At 46.6% G+C, this 18,383-nt stretch overlaps 1 protein-coding gene across 8 annotated transcripts in view; it reads right to left on the bottom strand.

Annotated features, from left to right (window-relative positions):
• The window catches only part of DLGAP4 (DLG associated protein 4), a 352,337-nt gene that overhangs the window by 33,795 nt on the left and 300,159 nt on the right, over nt 1-18,383 (bottom strand). The window contains exon 1 of one of the 8 annotated variants that reach the window (XM_006273513.4): nt 14,635-14,744. The exons of the other annotated variants lie outside the window; for them this stretch is intronic. The gene's annotated coding sequence lies outside the window, so the exon portion shown is untranslated. Of the gene's footprint in view, nt 1-14,634; nt 14,745-18,383 lie in introns of those variants that run through there. 8 annotated transcript variants of the gene reach the window in all.

The raw sequence follows: 18,383 nt of genomic DNA, 5'->3' as shown, positions 1-18,383 counted from the left end.
ACAGCTGTGCTGTCATTTCCATGGAGACCACCATCAACAGAATCTGTTATTTCAGTGACCAACTGTTGGGACTAATGCTTATTATGCGAGTACCTGCCTTCTGCCCTTCTTCCTGACTCCTCCCATCTGAGCATTTCAGGCAGCTGTTCAAGCACAAAGGTACAGATTTAAGGTTCAAATATGTGTATGGCTCAAGCTCTCCTCCAGAGGACCACAGAGAATCTTCTACAAAACTAAGAAGTTAGGCTTCATGGAGAGGGCTGTGCTTTAGAGATGAACCAGCTGGAACTTTCAAAAGAGTTTAAGGGAGTTAAGCCCTGAACTCTGCTAGGGTTGAATTTTCAAAAGCACTTGGCAAAGACCTAACCCTGCTCCTACTGACTCCAGCTGGAGCAAGCTTGGACCAGCACTAAGCACTTTTGCAAAATTTTATCTGTGAACTCCTCTGCAAAATCTCAGCCAACCCAGACATACTGAGGAATGCCTGAAGCTGGAGAAATAAAGCACTTGGCCACACAACAATTGCTGACTTGGAGTGAATTGCTAGCTTGCAAGCAGTTACTCCCGTTTGAACGGCAATTGTCATTCAACACTTTAGGATGAAAATTCAGAGCAACTGTAATTTATACTTCCAGGTGAAAGACAATACAGGACTTTTTCTTGCAGTACTTTTCAGGGCTACTGTCAATTCACAGACTTCACCCAGGCTTGCCCAAAGGGATCACTCAGACAGGCATACAGCAGGAAGAAAAGTATTGCCCTTTTCACCCTAGTTTGTATGAGGAAGAAAGATGCACTTTATCAGTACATCCATCTAAAGTATGATGATGTACCAGGTATCCAAGAGTTCCATCATATAGAAATATATGCATCTTCACACAATCCCTGTGAAGCATGAGGCAGAACACTGCTGTTTTCCCCATTTCCCAGGAAGGGCCGGAGACACAAAAGTTAAGTGACTTAAGGCCGCATGTCTGCATCAGATCCGCAGACAGTTCTCTGTTCTTTCAAGTACTAGTTTAGCTCCTCAACCACTGTATCATCTTCTCTGTACACTCCTGAAACGGTTTTATTGCATCAAATTTTATTAGATTACCAGAGGCCTCTGAAGAAAAAGATGTGTCACACAAAATTGCTGTAACCCAGTTCATAGCTGGGGTTAGGCAATAACTAAAAAAAAAAAATAAAAAAAATCACAAGTTGTCACAATATAAATCAGCAGCCAATATCTCTGCTCAAAGTCCAACACCTCAGCAGAGACAATGGTTGCAGGGTCGGGGCCCAGATGCAGTGGTGGGGATGGCAAATGAATTTGCGCCCCCCCAGGGATGGCCCTGCACTTTAGAACTGGGCTCCTGTAGAGAAGGGAGAGGAAAGTAATTCTTCAAATCTCAGCCAGAGTTAAAGTAAAATAAAGGCAAGAATAACTGAACTTCGAAGCTTTCCCTGGATTGCTTGCGTCAGCTGAACAGAAGTAGTTTTAAGTTTGCCACAGAAGAAGAAAGAGTAATGTTTACAATACGGGCTAAACTGAGCAGCCCAAAATACCACCTATTACTGGTAGAATGAGACAGCAGGGCTTTAAATTTCCCTTCTGAAAATACTGAAAAAATTGATACCCAGATCACCAATAATCCTGCTCAAAATCCCTTTGTCCTTTGCCAGCCCTTGCAACAACGGTAGTGAGGAGCATTTGCCACCCACCAAAAATGCTTTTGTGAAAAAGTGAACGCTCCCATTCCAAGAGGAGAAGGGATAAAACTTGCAGCAAAGCCCTTTGTTTAGAGGAGTCCAATTCCTATGGTCTCAGATTCACATTAACCTGGCAAAATGCTGAAGCTCTTTTCTTCTGCTCCCAGCTACAAATGAACGTTAATCCCTGGGCAGCCGAATGGGCTGGTACATTCCAGGAAACAAGCTGGGTTCCAGATGGCTGTTGCCTAGCAGCAGCCCACATACTTGGTTGCTTAGAGAACCGGTTCCTCACATTCCCATTAAACAGCTGTCTGCTGGAACTGCTACTCCTGTCTGGGAAGATTACTCACACTTCCAGCTAGGAGCTGAGGCAGGGATTTCAGTCAGAACATGTCAATGAACAGAGGTGGCCCGCCAGCAGCTAAGCCAAGTGTCAGGGGACAGGTGGGAGGGAACGATGGTGGGAAAGGATTACTTCATATTTTTCCACAACCACCAAGTAGGCAAATAAGGACACTGAGGACTGCAATACCAGAATCAAAACAGATCTTTGCACAAAAGAGACCCTAAAGGGCAAGTTTCTTTTATTAGCTGCATGCCCCCAGATACAGCACACACAATTACCTGCACATATTTATAACTAAATTGCATCTCCCATGTGATACTGAAACCAAATAATGCAATGCAGGGACACTAAATTGAGGCCATACCATTTTTATCATTGGTTGAGAAATGCAATTAATTTCCAGAAGTCACAAAATACTCCCTTTTTAAAGAACAAGAAAACAAACAAAAAAAATCCCACATGACTGTGCTATAGCTAATCATACACTGGAATATTTCTGCCCAATTTAAACAGTGTCTTCTAATCCCAACGTGTTTCCAAAGTTATCTGTAAAGCAAAATGCACTGTACAGGAACAAAATAGCAACAAGGTATTTTGCAGTAACTATGCAGTCAGTAAATATTTTGTAAATACATGCTTATCCAATTATCATACCCTGGGAATGTTAATAGCAGGGGCACTGAAGGTTATTTTACTGTGAGCTTTCAACTGCTCGCATCATGCTAGTCTGTGTTCCCATCACTGCAATGTCAGCAGCCTACTGGATAACACATCCAGAGGAATTTCTGATGCGCTGACTCCCTTTTGGGTGCTTGGAGTTGACTTGGCATACTGCACGCCTGCCTCACCACCTAGATGAAGCTCCTTTTGTCTGTTGTGGTCACCTGCATTTAGATGAAAAGGCAATTTGCATGCTAGCTAAGGCTGCTCTCAGACCTGATCCAGCTAAAGCCTTGTCTTGGGTCAGGGGTGGGCTATTATTGCAGCTGGAGGGCCACTTACGGAGTTTTGGTGAGCTGCTGGGGGAGAAGAAGGGAGGGAAGCGACCTAGTCTCAGAAAGGGGGGGGGGGGGGGCGGCACTGGGGAGATACCAATTGATCCTATCCAGCCCTGAGCCTGTCTGCCCTGAACCCACTGCTGGGGGCAGGTAGGGTCTCCATGGAGACCAGCCTGAAACCCCTGCAGAAAGGGCATGTTCAGCCAGGCAGGTGGGATGGAGCCATGGGCAGGTGGGGAGCAGACTGCAACTCTGCCCCAAGCCCTGGTCCTAGCCCCACACTGTCACCCTGTGGTTTTGGTCCAGATCTCATCCCATCTGACAGTATCCTGCCTGGGGAGATCCACCCACCATCTGGTGCCCCATGGTGGGTGCAGAGCAGATGGGCCAGGGTGTCCAGCAGCAACTAGGAGCTGCTGCCACAGGGGTCGTGGGGAAGCTGAGTCTGGCTGCCATACCACCTAGCTCTACAGACTGCAGCTCCCAACATGCCCAAGAACCCCGAGTGGGGACAGGGAGGGCTGCATACCATACTAGACAGCACCTCTGTGCCTGGCGCAGTGTGACTGGCTGCATGCGCCAGGTCCCAGGCTTGCACACCTGGGCTGGGCAGGGTCAAGGACCTCATAGAACCATCTGCCGGGCCGGTGTTGGCCCATATTTTGCCCATCCCTGCCTTGGGTCCTTTGTACTCAGATGAGGAGTTGAGACACAGACACCTTCTTTATACAGGATACTCAGAGAATTAAAGATGCAGGAGCAGAAGAGGCTAATCTTCTGTTAGACAAGAGCGCAGACAGAGGATCAGCATTCACAAGGACCCGTTGTAAGTCACACTGCAAATACAAATACATGCTTCCCATCCCTGTATAAAGATAGTTGTTTCGGGGCTGGAGGAAAAAAAAGCCCACAGAAATTAGCTGCTCCTGTACTATCTGCACTGCAAGTTTGCAGCAGCCATGGGCTTAGTAGGAACATGGGTAGAATTTAAGAATTAGAGATGCGGGTTACCAAAGCAGTTTAAAAAACAGTTCATCCCTATACACTTTTCACTCTCTCTCACAGTTGTAGGCCAAGACCCATCTTTTTTCTGCCCTTCCCCAATCTCCAGAACAGACACACAGTACAGAACAAGCCCTGGCTGCTAATGCTACTTAAACATACCAACAGCAAAAAAGCCTGCTACTCTGAAGTACAGGAAGTGTGGCAGCATGTGTGAAAGGGGTCACAGATGCAGGCTTGCAGATTTCTTACAGCAAACAGTGTCGGACAGGAAGAGAAGCTCTGTGGATCAGAAAGTTGGGGCTGGTGCCATGAACCACCTAGTTATTAATATTCTATTAATTCTACTTCCACCTCTCCAGACAGCTGGGATTGTGTTAAGTGTATACACATTTCACTAAGACAAGGATTCTAATGCCACTCTCTTGTACCAGCCGATCTGACTACTTTAGACTACAAGTCTGCAATTTATCCCTATAAAGTCTTCTGATTCTATGCACTGTCCACCCCTCACTGTTCAGAGGAAGAGGTCAGCTGCAATGATGTGAACCTAGAGCAATGCTTCTCAAGCATGACACTGAGAAATTGTTTTAAGGGTGCCACTTTTGTTGTGAAGATCATTCCTTCTCTCTACATCCCCCTGCACCCACCATCATCTCTACTCTCATTTAATCTTATTGGGCTATTCTGCAAGGTTCATTAACAGACACTGCAGCAGAATACTTGCTACCCTGTAATGTGGTGAAACATTTGAAACCTGGAAGAAAGTATTAAAATAAATCAACAGGGAGCCAGGTTCATCTATGGTGTAATTATGACTACATCAAGCACTGCCTTAAGTTTCAGACCTAGGTGCCCAACAGGTTACCAAGTGCTTATTCAGAAGCCTAAACAAATGACTGGATTTTTCAGAAGCAGAAGGTATCCGGATGCTTAACTAGTGTAGAAAGTATAGTGCCCAACTTCAGGGTCAGCTTTTTCTACTGCAGTTGGAAGCAGCCATTTTTTTGTTAAAATCCTCAAGAAACAGACAAAGAGCAATCCCACTCTCCCAACTGCAATGCAGGACAGGAACGGGGCTCTTAAAGAGATCGCCTGGACACCCAGTCGCCTGGCAAGGCACATGCACACATCAACACTTGCACTCCATGGCAGCAGGGTGCACAAGTAGCTGCAGAAGTGGGAGCTGTCCATGGAGAAGTGATGTTAAAAACCAGAATCCGAATTTAAACCTTGCTTCAGTCTGTTACAGACAGCTATCCAGATGCCTAGCTGTGGATTTTCACCATTGTAAAATACATGCTTTTGACATTTATTTAAAGAATGCAGGGAGACACAGTTGGCAGTGTTAGTCTGAAGACAGGCAGAAGGCAGGGTAGAAACACACCCTATAGACTAACTAAATCAAAGACGCATACTTTTTGTTTTTGTTTACCTGAGCTTGGTTCATCCCATGCTAGCTGATGCAGGGAAAGAGTGACTGTGCAGTCAATCCCATCATAGTGCACAAGGAAACAGAAAATAACATAATTTGCTTTTGTACTAGTTTCACTGGTTATGGGGCCTTGAAACATTAGTTACCATCAAAAGAGAGCAGAAGTCTAGAAGAGCTGTAAGGAATCATATCCAATCATGCACTATTGGATCTTGCACAAAATTGGACACAATAGTGACCAGCGTGATAAAGAATCTCAATATAAAAACCTAACAATTTGAACTATGTCTACAACACTGTTCTTTCAAACAGGAAAACTACTATTAACTTGAAGCAGAGCATTCCTTAAAAGGGCTGACAAGATAATTTGAAGGCCAGGTTTGCAGACAAGGCAATAAAACAAGGAATAGATGTTTGATTTGACAGGTATGCAGATGCATGTCACATGAGACTGAAAAATTGCAGTAAGTGCATCAGGAGTTTCACTGCACAAAGCATGCACAGGGAAGTCTCAAAACCCGAGTCAGAGATTAAGTGCTCAGCCCTTCAGATGACTCAATGAATCCTCCGGCTGTCCAAAAAATACATTGTCCAAATGATCAGTATTGCAGGTAGCCCTAGAGGTTCACACCCCATTTTTGAAGAGTTTCTATAGATTAGTATTTAATTGCCCAGAATGTATTTCAGAAAGCTACAGCAGTCATGGAAATACCTATCCTTTCTTTCTCCAAAACAGAAATACTTCATACTACTTTGCTCTCTTGCACTCTTGGACCCCAGAATAGGTTTATATAGCCTCATCTGTGAAGCCAACTTATCTTGCTCCTTCCCCACAACCTTGCTATCGCTATCAAGTTCTGGTCCATGAATTCAGATGTGCAATCATATAGGACTAAGAGCCCCCATAGGAGTGCTAGGAAGTCACTTTCCCAGCACACATTAAATGCCTTTTTTTTTTTTTTTTTTTTTTTTTTTGGAGGGGGCGGGGGGGAAGGAAGGGCAATGTGAAAGAAAGTTCAAGGATCAAAGCCTGCCTCCACTTCACTCCTTGTGCACATTCAAGACATTTCTGAGGAAGGCAGCAAGCTGCTTTTAATCAGCTGGAGTGAAAAGGGAATTTAGAAGGCCACATTAAATATTTAAGAGGCTTTAAACGCCTGCAGCTGATGGCTATAGGGACTTAGGGTACAATTTTTTTACTTTATTAAAAACAAAATTTTGTAAACCACTGTTTTCTGTGACTGTTACCAAGATGCTTATAGACACCTTAGCCTTATAAACATGGGCAATCTTTAGGTACTAACTCTATGCACAATTTTCAATCCTGCAAAACAAGAGCAGCACATATTCTCCCTTGGAAGGGCCTAGTCAAATGGTTTGCAGTGGGTTCTTCAGCCAGAAGCTCAACTGATAACAGTCTTTGCTGGGGAACAAGGACTAGCATCCCCTCCTGTTACACTCCTGCAAGTGCAGTAGCAGGTCTGGACCACAGAGCTTTAAACGCATGCGTTTATCCTTTGTGCACTAATGCTCCCCCCATTTGAACTCACTACTGGTCAAAAGACAAGGAAATAATGACATGCTGCTCCTATAAGTTTTCACCTTTCCCTTCCCTCTGTCATTGTATTTAGCAGGTTTGCTAAGTTTTAAGAAATGGTGCACAAGTGAACTATAAAAGTGAGGGCAAGTTTGGACTTGCCCTGAGACTACTCTCCTGCCAGGACAAAGCTTGACACAATATAAAGTATATTTTACCATCACTGACCAGCAGTTTCTTAATGGATGTTAAACAGTCCATTCCACTTAAGTCAGTTTGGATAAAAAGCAAGCAACTTTGCTAGGAAACCTTTAACAGCAACCAACTAACCAGGGAAATTTTTAAAATGCTTTATTTTGCTGATTTCATTAAACCAAGTTACTTCGGGGCATCTACAAAGTTTATCCTGTCATCTACAGTAGTTTTCAACTTGAGGTCTGCTGACCTCTAGGGCAGCATTTCTCAACCCATTGGTTTCAAGAATATATGAAAGGGTCATGAACAAACTTTAAAAATTGATTGTCCTTTAAAAGGAGAAAAAGTGGGAAACCATGGCTTTTCCCTTGCAGGCTGGCAAAGCTCCAGCCTGCAAAGGGCTGATTGGGCCCCCTCCCCGCTCCACACACTGTGGGGCTGGGGCCTGGGGACAGTGGATCAGGAGTGAGGGGCACTTCGTTGGGACTGGCCATCCTTGTTACAAATGGGTCTTGGTACAAAAAAGGTTGAGAACAACTGCCCTAAGGGTCCTCAGACTATTCTAAGGGGTCTGTGAAAGAGATGACTAAGATCAATCAAAATCATATGAATATCTACACTTACAATTTAAAGGGGTCCACATCTCCATTCAAAATTGTTCAGGGGTCCGCAAATGAGAAAAAAAAAAAAAAAAAAAAAAAAAAAGGTTGAGAACTACTGGTCTACTACATTCACAAGCAAGTGGTTGTAGGCAGAGGTAAAAGTGTTGCCTTGTTATCCTACATCTCTGCTCTGTTTGAGAGCTATGTGTTGACTCCTTAACATGCATACATTATCATTATCACAGCAGGGTCAGACATCTCTAGTTGCTGAATCTTTATTACAAGAAGTAGAGCAAGACAGCTTCCTTCTCAGATTCCAGCAGGCTGGTCAGGGATGTAGTTCAGATGCTGTGCTGTGGCTGTTCTCCTGTGTCCTGACTTGTAAACTGGAGAAGTCATCTTTGCAGGGTTACTCTGCTCTTGCAGAAGAGTCCACAGCCCATTTGTTCCTTAATACCTCACTTGGTTTGGTTGGTTGTTATACTGCAGGTGACTCTCCCATTTCAGCTTTTAAACCAAGACAATGATCTGCCAGTTCTTTCCCAGGGGCTGGCTTAAACACCCCCCGCCCAGTGGCTCAGCCTGCAGAGAAGGCCTTAGCCATCAGCCCATTCTTCACCATCTCTGGGAACTTCTGGTTTACAAGAGGGCTTTTGACAGGCATTCGCCATTCTGTTCAATGGATTAGGATTCAGAACATGTTAGCAAAAATAATTTGACCACCTGACCTGGAGACCAAAAGTGCAACCAGCAACATGCCAAAAAACAGTGCATAAAATGAGAACAAATGAGACAGAAGGTAAAAATAGTCATTGCCAGACAAAGCCATTCAGATGTGGTAGGACACATCCTGCAACACCTGATCCACTCCATTGGGGAAAACACATTGCCTGCTGTCTTGCACTGGGCAGGGGCCTGACACAGGGCAACAAGGGATGTGTTCTCCTTGCCCAGGTATCCCTCACTGTCCTATGCCTTGTTGCTGGGACATGTGCCAGGTCCTGTGGAGGCATAAATACTAGTGCAGGACCTGGGAAATCCCTGATGCTCTTGTGCTTCCACTCCAGGACCTGTGCCAGCTGCACTCATAGGCATGGGTCAGAGCAGGTCTGGGTACAAAGTGCATGGAAGTCCTCAGGTCTCATTCCTCTCATCTTTATACCACTTGGCTGGGACTGTTCTGACCCAGACCTTCTAATGAAGAGTGGGTCACAGCACAGGACCCAGCATGGGTCTCTGAGTAGAGACACAGTGCCCCAGGCTGGGGCCCATGCAGTATTTCTCCACTTGCTGAGATGTACCCCTGAAAATCTTGGGGCAAGTCTCTGTAAGTGGGAAGCCTTGACTTGCCCTTACAGAGTGGCACCCTGAGATTCCCCAGAGCATCTCTCTGCAAGCAGGGAAAGCCAAGCCTGGGGCTGGAGGAAGTGGATCCTGTGCACCATGGGAACTTCCATGCAGGATCCAGCTCCTCGGGTCCTGGCAGCAACTGCCTGGGGTGGCCAGAGCTTTCCACAGTCCTCCCACGTAATAAAGAAAGACATCCACCACAATAAACCCGCCTTTTCCATGGACACTGATGTGACAGCATAAAGGGGATGGAGGTCTATTTGCACCTATTGTACCTCTATAAAAAAAAATAAAAAAAAAGTGATGGCTGCATAAATGCAACATCATGCAAGTTCTGTTTCTACACTGAGACTGAGGCAGGGATAACCATGTGTAGATAAGACATGAATGAGGATGGGCAGAAACAGTCACCTTGCAGTATGCCTTTAATAGTAGTCTAAATCCCAAGTATTTAAAGTTCGTGTGTCATATACAAGGGAATTTTTTTCTAAGCTTTTCCAGAGACGAGGCAATTTTCTTGTAAAGCATGCTCCAAATTAAAGCCACCCTCAAAATGCATATTCTATCCTCAACATGCATAATCTAGCCATAATTTTAAAAGGGATTATTCTTCCCTATGAACAGCAGTAGAGATCAAGCAAGATACAAACATTCTTTATTTTGGGTGTTTTTGCTGATTTTCATTCAGTTTTCTCTGCAGGAACAATACATGCCAGAAATCAGTTAGAATGGAAGAGTATTCGGAGACCTTTACGTTCAGTACGACTGCCTGACAGTTTCAACACGGACAGGGTGCTCATGTAAAAAAAAAAAAAAAAGCATCTGAAAGTGTTCCCTGGAAACATTTGACTCTGACAAAACCATTTTCATCTTTTTCTTTTCTTTTGGACTTGTTCCAGTTACCAGATTTGTTTCAGTCCTTTCGATGTCTGACCATAGATAGCATTTTCTTGGAAAAGACTGGATTAATGGGAGCGGGGTGTTTTGTAGGTCAGCATTTGAGAAGACTCCTTACAGATCTGCAGTGGTTTACTACATCCAGCACTGAGTCACTGTAACATGCTCTCACCACTATTAGTAACACCTTGGTTATGGGGTTGGTATAATGTTGAGAAAGAGGCAGATGGAACTGACGCCAGTCACAAGGACCATTAATGGAACACAGACCACGTCCCCATGTAACGTTTTGGCAGCAAGGCCTGGCATTTCAGAAAGTGATAGGGAGAAGTTGAACAAGAAACCCTCTTCAATGATTAACAAATCCACAAGTTCGCTGCTACGCTGATTATGGCCATGAAAACAGAAGCCTAGTTCCTCCCACTACCATTACTGTCTCTACTTAGCTCATCCATGAAGGCAGGCAACCAGTTCATCTGTGGCCACATTGTATCACATATACCTGGACATCATGGTATTACCAAAGAGGGACTAGAGATCTTTCTGCAAGTATAGAAAAGGCAGTTCATGTACACAACACTGTACACTTGCAAATCATTAACTGTTCCATCCTAGAGCTCTCAAGCATGTAAAAAGGCTCAGTGTACTTTTTGGTGGTCAGTACCAAGAACAAAGTCAATCACTTAACAATGTGTTGCAACTGGAACACAGCCTGGTAGATACTTAAGGTTCCAGCAGACAAATTTTATTAATAAAGCTAGAGTGACTCAACATGCTTCCTGCCATATGCTGGCACCCCAATTCAAGTGAAAAGGGTAACAAATAGTTTTGAAAATATACACAACTGTAATTTTCTCTGTTCATTCCCCCTCCAAAGTAATAGGTTTCATAAACACCTTAATTCAAGGAAAAGTAAAGCTTTATATTTTTGCTGAAGGTTATCAAGCCATTTTGTATTCTCCCCTGGTTCATCAATAACTAGGAATAAAGTGGGCTGAATAATTAACAGCCTCCTCCCAGCAGATTCTTACAAGGATTCCACAAGCTTGTGACATCACAACTATTTCCATGACAACTGATGACAACTGAATCAAACAGGAGCAGGCCAGTTAGAAAGAGCTTTATTGTGTTGGCCACCTTGTTAAATGACAGCAACGAGGGAAGACATTACAGGAGATTGTGTAACAGTTTAATGGTTTCAGCAATAAATACATTTCTATTAAGAGACTGCCCAAGCAGTTTTTTTTCTCTAAAGATTAAACCTTGGCTAAACAAAGTTCGAAAGGTACACTTTTATAATGCATGTCATTTTAAATGCATCACTAGCTAATGTTCTGATTGCCTTAAGAACACTTCCAAATACCACCTAGATCAGGAAGTACCCATTGTTCTTTCACCTCAAGCCCAGCCTTCTCTTTCCAGCAAGAAAACAGGGTGAGGGTTTTGTTTGTTTGTTTGGGTTTTTTTTTTTTTTGTTTTTTTTTTTAAAGAAAACGTTACCAAAAGCCTTTCAAGCAGCCTGAATCTGGCTCTCTGAGGCATAATCTATGAACAACAGATAAAATGCTGACATTTCTACACCATGACAAATCACTGGTAAAAAGATTTTTCTTATGCCAGATATAAAATGTGTGCAGCATTTGGAGATGTGCAACAAGGAGATGCTTGAAGTCACTCAGAAATTCTAAGACATATAGCAGTTTTGAAGGAGGAAAAGCCAAGACTGAAATAGGGAACCAGATTCTCCACTGATGTAAACCAACATGACTCCAATGGAGGGATGCCAGGTTATGAGCTGACAGTCTGGCCCAGTGACTGCATCAACAATAGATAATTACATTCTTGTAGGCAAACATCTTGTTTGAGTGCATACAATGCACTGCATCCACAGCAAGTACTCTGAGCACTGGGTGGAGGTGGGGCGTGAAGGGCAGAGCAGGAATTTTTTTTTTTTTTTTTTGGAAGTGGACCATAACTGTGCTGAGAACAAGCAAGGAGCAGCAACTTCTCTTGCCTCTGCTTTGACAGGTGGAGGGGTTCAGGCAAAGGAAGCCAAAAGCAGTCAAGGCTCTTCACCAAAGCTGCTCTACACAGGCACAACCAATACCCTGAGTTGTTAAGATTGGTATGAAAGGTGGGTAGGGGCATACAGGCTTACACTGTAAGGTATAACTGAACTGTTGTAATTACTACTGTAGCACCTACAGTCTACGCTACCACTGCCCATCTGTGCAGATTTTAGCAGTAGAGCATTTAGCCTTGCTCAGCAACTGTAGTCATAAAGAGAGGATGCAAAAGCCTAAGTAACCATCATAGCAATTTTTTATTGGTTAAAAGGGGGCAGCGTATGTCCACTGTTGCAGCTCTCTATTTTAGGACTTGCCCTGAAGAGGAACCAGGACACTTCTGCTGTATACTGGCAAGGCAAAAGTTGGGGATTCCACACAAGGACACAAGATGCAGCTGGCATGAACTGGGACTAGAAGTTATTCTCTGCTCTATTCCCAAGACGACAATGTTCAATCTGGTGCAGAAGATGTTTCTTCTGAACCAAAGAGGAAATTAGCAGCATTATTCCTACAGAGTAGCTTGAAGCTGGGAGAGGGTACAGAAATCCCTGGTGCACAGCACAGCTGCTCAGGGTGTGTACTGTCATCAGAATTTGGGCCTTAGGTAATGCTTTGCTTTTAGAGCTGTTTGCATATTCAGCAAGGCAACCTATGACTCGTTACACTTGGGAGGTCTTTTGCTCTTCTTGATGGCAAAGAAGCCCTTTTTTCCTTTGTTTTTCGAAAAAAGGTTCTGTTCTGCAGAGACTGATACCTTTTGTTCACTTTACTGTATCTAAATTCTAGTTATTACTCTTGAGCTAGTCCAGCTGAAATGAGAATGACCACAGTGCAAAGCATGTGACTTGCTGTGTTTATTGTTGCACTGTACTCACTCACGAGCTCCATTAATACTTCTGGAGGCACACATCAGGTAGTCGAGTCCTGCAATAATCAGAGTTATTCTGATTTTTTTTCCCCCACGTAGAGCTACTGGAAAACAGGTCTGTCAAGCACAGGTATAATGCTTAGGTACAAATCTTTGGAGGAACATGACTGTGTTCTATCCTATGTTCATGTTGCAGAGTAGTTACATTAGCAGTGGCTAACTGTCCTTACTCCAACTAGTCAGGACATGCACACATGCTGTGATCATACTTTTGGTTGCCACATGGACCTAACCTTAGTCTACACACAAAGCAAGTTTCCTAGAATATAGCAATAGTCAGGTAACAAGCTGTGCTATAGGGTGTTTGCAGCAAACCCATTAATATTAGGGATAAAAAACAAACAAAGAAGGCTTGTATGCAAGTGAAAGAATACAAGGCAGAAAAAAAAAAAAAGTGTTACAAGAAGCCAAAATGTTAATTTCCCGTAGGAGCCATACGCTACAATTTCTGTTTTAGAGAAACCAGACGTGAAGAGATGCAGGAACTACATCCCTTCCTCCCTCATTTCATGAGACATTTACAGCCCCTTAAAAAAAAAAGGGAAGCCCACGCACACTGAAGTGCTGGAAAAAGCAAAGACTGCTTCAAAGCCTCTCTGTCAGGACATTCACTTTTGAAGTATTAGCCCAATTCTGTCCCTCCATTCAAGAACATAATTCATGAGATCAAGTGCTGCTCAGTTCTCCTCATCCTGCTGTGCAGTAACTTCAAGAAAGCTCTGACACACGTACCCCAGCATCACTGAAGGGCACCACTTCACTGACTGGCTTCAGTGGCACATGTGTCCATCTATGGGACAGCAGAACTGGGCTCAGGGCATAAGGGATCGCCATGTAAAGAACAGGTAAGAGGAGATCACAACAAGTCACGTCTATCGCAGTTAACACTCATGTGTAATGAATTAGATAAGAGAAAAACATCCTTTTCCAAGCCTGTTCACTTTCCACACATAACCACCATCTGTGCAGGGACACTTGCAATGCTCCTGCTGCCGAGCCCGTTCTTGCCAAGTAAGCATGGAAAGGAGGCAGGTGCCTAATTTATCACGGGTGTTGGTAAGAACAGCACCTGGCCTGGCCTGAGGCATCTGTCACCCACCCTACCATCTGTCCCCGGAGCTGCCCCGAGCGCAGGGCGCGGCACCGCTCCACCGGGCTCAGCGCTCCCGGCTGCGCCCGCAACACAACACGGGCACAAGTCAGCCCCAACCCCTGCTCCTCAGCCCGCGCCAGGGCCACCAAGGGGCGGCGCTGTCCGAGGGAAGGACCGGGTCTGGGTTTCGGACGCTTGGGCTTCTCCACATGGCGGCGGCGGCGCGGGGCGGGGCGGGGGCGAGAGCCGCGGGCGCCAAGCGGACACAGCCGCTGCTGCTGGGGGGAGCGGCCGGACTCGGAGCTGCCGGCCCAGCCCCGGCCGCGAAGCTGTGCCCGGACTCCGGGCTGCCGCACTCCCCGCCCGGGCATCGGGAGCTTGGGCCGGGGCCTCCCCGCGCCCGCTGCGGCCACCGGCCCCCGCCCCGCCCCGCCCCGCCCCGCGAGTCCCGGCCCCGGCCCCGGCCCCGGGCAGGGGCACCGCTTACCTCGCTTTGCGGCCTGCTGCAAACGCCCTCCCGAGCCCCGGCCGGAAAGCGCCGCCGTAGGGGGGGGGTAGCCTTAACGTGGAGGGGCCAAGTGGGGTGAGGAGCCGCCCGGGGCCTCAACGAGAAGGCGATTGGGCAAAGGTCCCCAGCTTCCTCGCCACTGATTGGATGCGAAGGCTGCCTATTGTGCGGCTTAGACCCTCACCACTGATTGGTGGAGAGGCGGGGTCACATGACAGGCAGCCCGTGCAGCCAATCAGCGGGGAGAGGCGGAGTAGTAGCGATCTGGTACTCTTGGAGCGGGCGAGCACTTGGGCATGAATGCATGCGCTTCACCTTCGCATGCGTTTATGCGGCGGGAGGAGCGCGGGGCGGCGGCGGCTTGTCCTACAGCCCGGGCTCCGGACAAGGGAACAATGTCCCGTGACCCCGCCCGGCGGCCGCGCTTCGCCACCGAGGCTCCCCAGAACTCCTGGTCCTGGACGCTTTTCTGAGTCTCGAGGAAAGTCTCTTCTACATCCTCTTCTCCCCTGCCTGTGGGGAGCGGCCAGTCCGCGGCTCTCTTCCCAGTCCGTGAATGTCCCTTCACCTACATCAGTCATCACGGGTGTAATGACCTATTTCAATACTCCACGTCTCAACCTGGTTCTCAACCTTTTCACACACAAGGCACCCCTCAGACATCACCTGAGCTTTCACTTGTTTTTTGACTAGAAAAATATCAGTGCAATTCTTCTGGTGCAAAAAACTCAGGAAGATGCTAGCAGAGCAGCACCTTTCTGACACTGGATTCCTACTCAAGATCTCTGGGATTATCTGGTGGATCCCGTGTAGGTGGTTCCTCACCTCACGGTGCTCATATTCTGTAACACCCTTCGGACTCCCTCTTAAGCCACGCTTGGGAAGCACAGCACAGCGCTAACTTGCATGGCTATCGCAGCTGAATGCTTCCTCTGACACACTGAATCCTGCTGCCCAAGAAATACAGTGTCCAAATGATCAGTATTGTGGGTAGCCCTAGAGGCTCACACCCCATTTTTACAGAGTTTCTATAGTATAATTATTTAATTGCCCAGAATGTATTTGAGAAAGATACAGCACAGTCATGGAAATACTTATCATTTCTTTCTCCAAAACAAATATTTTATACCACTTCGCTCTCTTGCACTCTTGGGCCCCAGAATAGGTTTATATAGCCTCATCCGTGAAGCCAATTTATCTTGCTCCTTCCCCACAACCTTGCTCCTGCTATCAAGTTCTGGTCCATGATTTCAGATGTGCAATCATATAGGACTAACAGGAGAGCTAGGAAGTCACTTCCCCATCAGCACACAATAGCCGCCTTTTTTTAGTTTTGGGGGAGAGGCAGTGTGAAAATGTTCAAGGATCAGAGCCTGCCTCCATTTCACTCCTTGTGCACATTCAAGATATTTCTGAGGAAGGCAGCAAGCTGCTTTTAATCAGCTGGAGTGAAAAGGGAATTTAGAAGGCCACATTAAATATTTAAGAGGCTTTAAATGCCTGCAGCTGATGGCAATAGGGACTTAGGATGCAATTTTTTACTCTATTAAAAACAAAATTTTGTAAACCACTGTTTTCTGTGACTGTTACCAAGATGCTTAGACACCTTAGCCTCATAAACATGGGCAATCTTTAGATACTAACTTTATGCACAATTTTCAATCCTTCAAAACAAGAGCAGCACATATTCTCCCTTGGAAGGGCCTAGTCAAATGGTCTGAAGTGGGTTCTTCAGTCAGAAACACAACTGATAACAGTCTTTGCTGGGGGAGGAAGACTAGCATCCCCTCCTGTTACACTCCTGCAAGTGCAGTAGCAGGTCTGGACCACAGAGTTTTAAATGCATGCGCAGGGGCAACATGTAGGAGATGCACGTGGGTGCACGTGCACCCTGAGTGTGGTGGTGCATCCCCTACAAAAAGGTGCCGCTGACACTACCAGTGGTGTTTGCAGGTGGCCTGCAATCTCCACTGGCCACCGTGGACACTGCCGGTGGTGGCTACGGGTGATCACCAACCTTTGGTTGGCGCTCGCCAGCCATCCTCCCCTCCTCCCGCTGCTGACAGCACCAGCAGCATCTACAGGCGCTCCCCTGCTTACCACTTCTGCACTCCCACTGCCGCCATGCCCCCCCCAGCCACCGGGGGCACGAGTCATTCATGTGCATGTGTTTATTCTTTGTGCACTACTGCTCCCCCCATTTGAACTCACTACTGGTCAAAAAATAATGGACAAGGAAATAATGATGTGCTGCTCCTATGAGTTTTGACCTTTCCTTTTCCTCTGTCATTGTATTTAGCAGATTTGCCAAGTTTTAAGAAATGGTACATAAGTGAACTATAAAAGTTAGGGCAAGTTTGGACCTGCCCTGAAATTACTTTCTCCTGCCAGGAACAAGGCTTCTCACATTAGGAGGAAGTGTATTTTACCATCACTGACCAGAAATTTCTTAATGGACATTAAACAATTATAGAATCATAGAAAATTTGGGTTGGAAGGGACCTCAGGAGGTCATTTTGTCCAACACCATCCCCAACTAGATCATTCCAGGCAGGGCTTTGTCAAACCAGGCCTTAAAAACCTCCCAGGATGGAGATTCCACCACGTCTCTAGGTAACCTGTTTCAGTGCTTCACTACCCTTGTAATGACAAGGTTTTTCCTAGTATCCAACCTGAACTTCCCTTGCTGGTAATTAAGACCATTGCTCCTTGTTCTGTTATCTGCCACCACTGAGAACAGTCTAGCTGAGTGGTGAGCAAAATATGGCCCGTGGGCTGAATCTGGCCCACCAGGCACTTTCATCTGGCCCATGGCACCCACGAATGAACTGTGCCCCATCTAGCCCTTCCACCCACAAGGGTGACAGTGAAGCGCCTACACCCGCCCCCCAACATACCCTATTATGCCTCACTCCCACCCACATGGGCTCTCATCAGGTGGAGCTGCTGCTGCAGGATTCCCTGCATCCCTCTGGGCAGCAGGTACGGAAGCGGGAGGCAGGGCTGCAGCTGGGCAGAAGCTTGGAGTGTGCAGCTGGGACTGGTGGCAGTGCAGAGCCTCTGCCCAGGGGGATGGGGACAGCACAGAGCTGGGCTGGGCAGTGCATGGGTGTGAGGGAGGGTGGGGAGACCCCTCCCACACTCCTCCCATGGCATGCAGTTCTGTCAAGCAGTAGGGGCAGCAGCAGTGAGCCGCTTGTGCTAGGTGTTGGTGCCTAGCTCTGGCCAGTGCTGCACATCGCAGTGAGGAGCACAGCCCCCATGGGGCCGTCTTTATGGCCAGTGTTCCCCACACTCACATGGCACGGGAGGGAAGTCCCAAGCACTGGAGGGCAGCCGCTTCCTTCCCCTGCCAGGTGAGTGCTAGGGAGAGCAGGGGATAGAGACTGCCTGGCAGGGGCTGCACTCCTTGCTGCTATGTGTAGCACTGGCCATAGTCAGGCACCAGTGCCCCTACCTGCTGCTGCACCATGGGGTGAGTTTTGAGGGAGTCTCCACACCCCTCCCACCCCACAAACACGAGACACAGACACCACCCTGCTACCAGTGTTACCTGTGTTGACTGCAGGAGAGGACAGTTGTGTTCCAGAGTCACACACACACACCCCACAAATGCCACAGAATCCCCCAGCATACCCTATGCCCCTACACACAGCCACACCTCCTCGCTAACTCCCCCCACACCCCACCACACACACACACACACACACACACACACACACCCCACC

The sequence above is a fragment of the Alligator mississippiensis genome, chromosome 9 (genome assembly GCF_030867095.1).
Source record: "Alligator mississippiensis isolate rAllMis1 chromosome 9, rAllMis1, whole genome shotgun sequence".
Taxonomy (NCBI): domain Eukaryota; kingdom Metazoa; phylum Chordata; order Crocodylia; family Alligatoridae; genus Alligator; species Alligator mississippiensis.
Note: the sequence above shows the minus strand (reverse complement) of the source record. Positions and strands in the feature narration are given on the sequence as shown.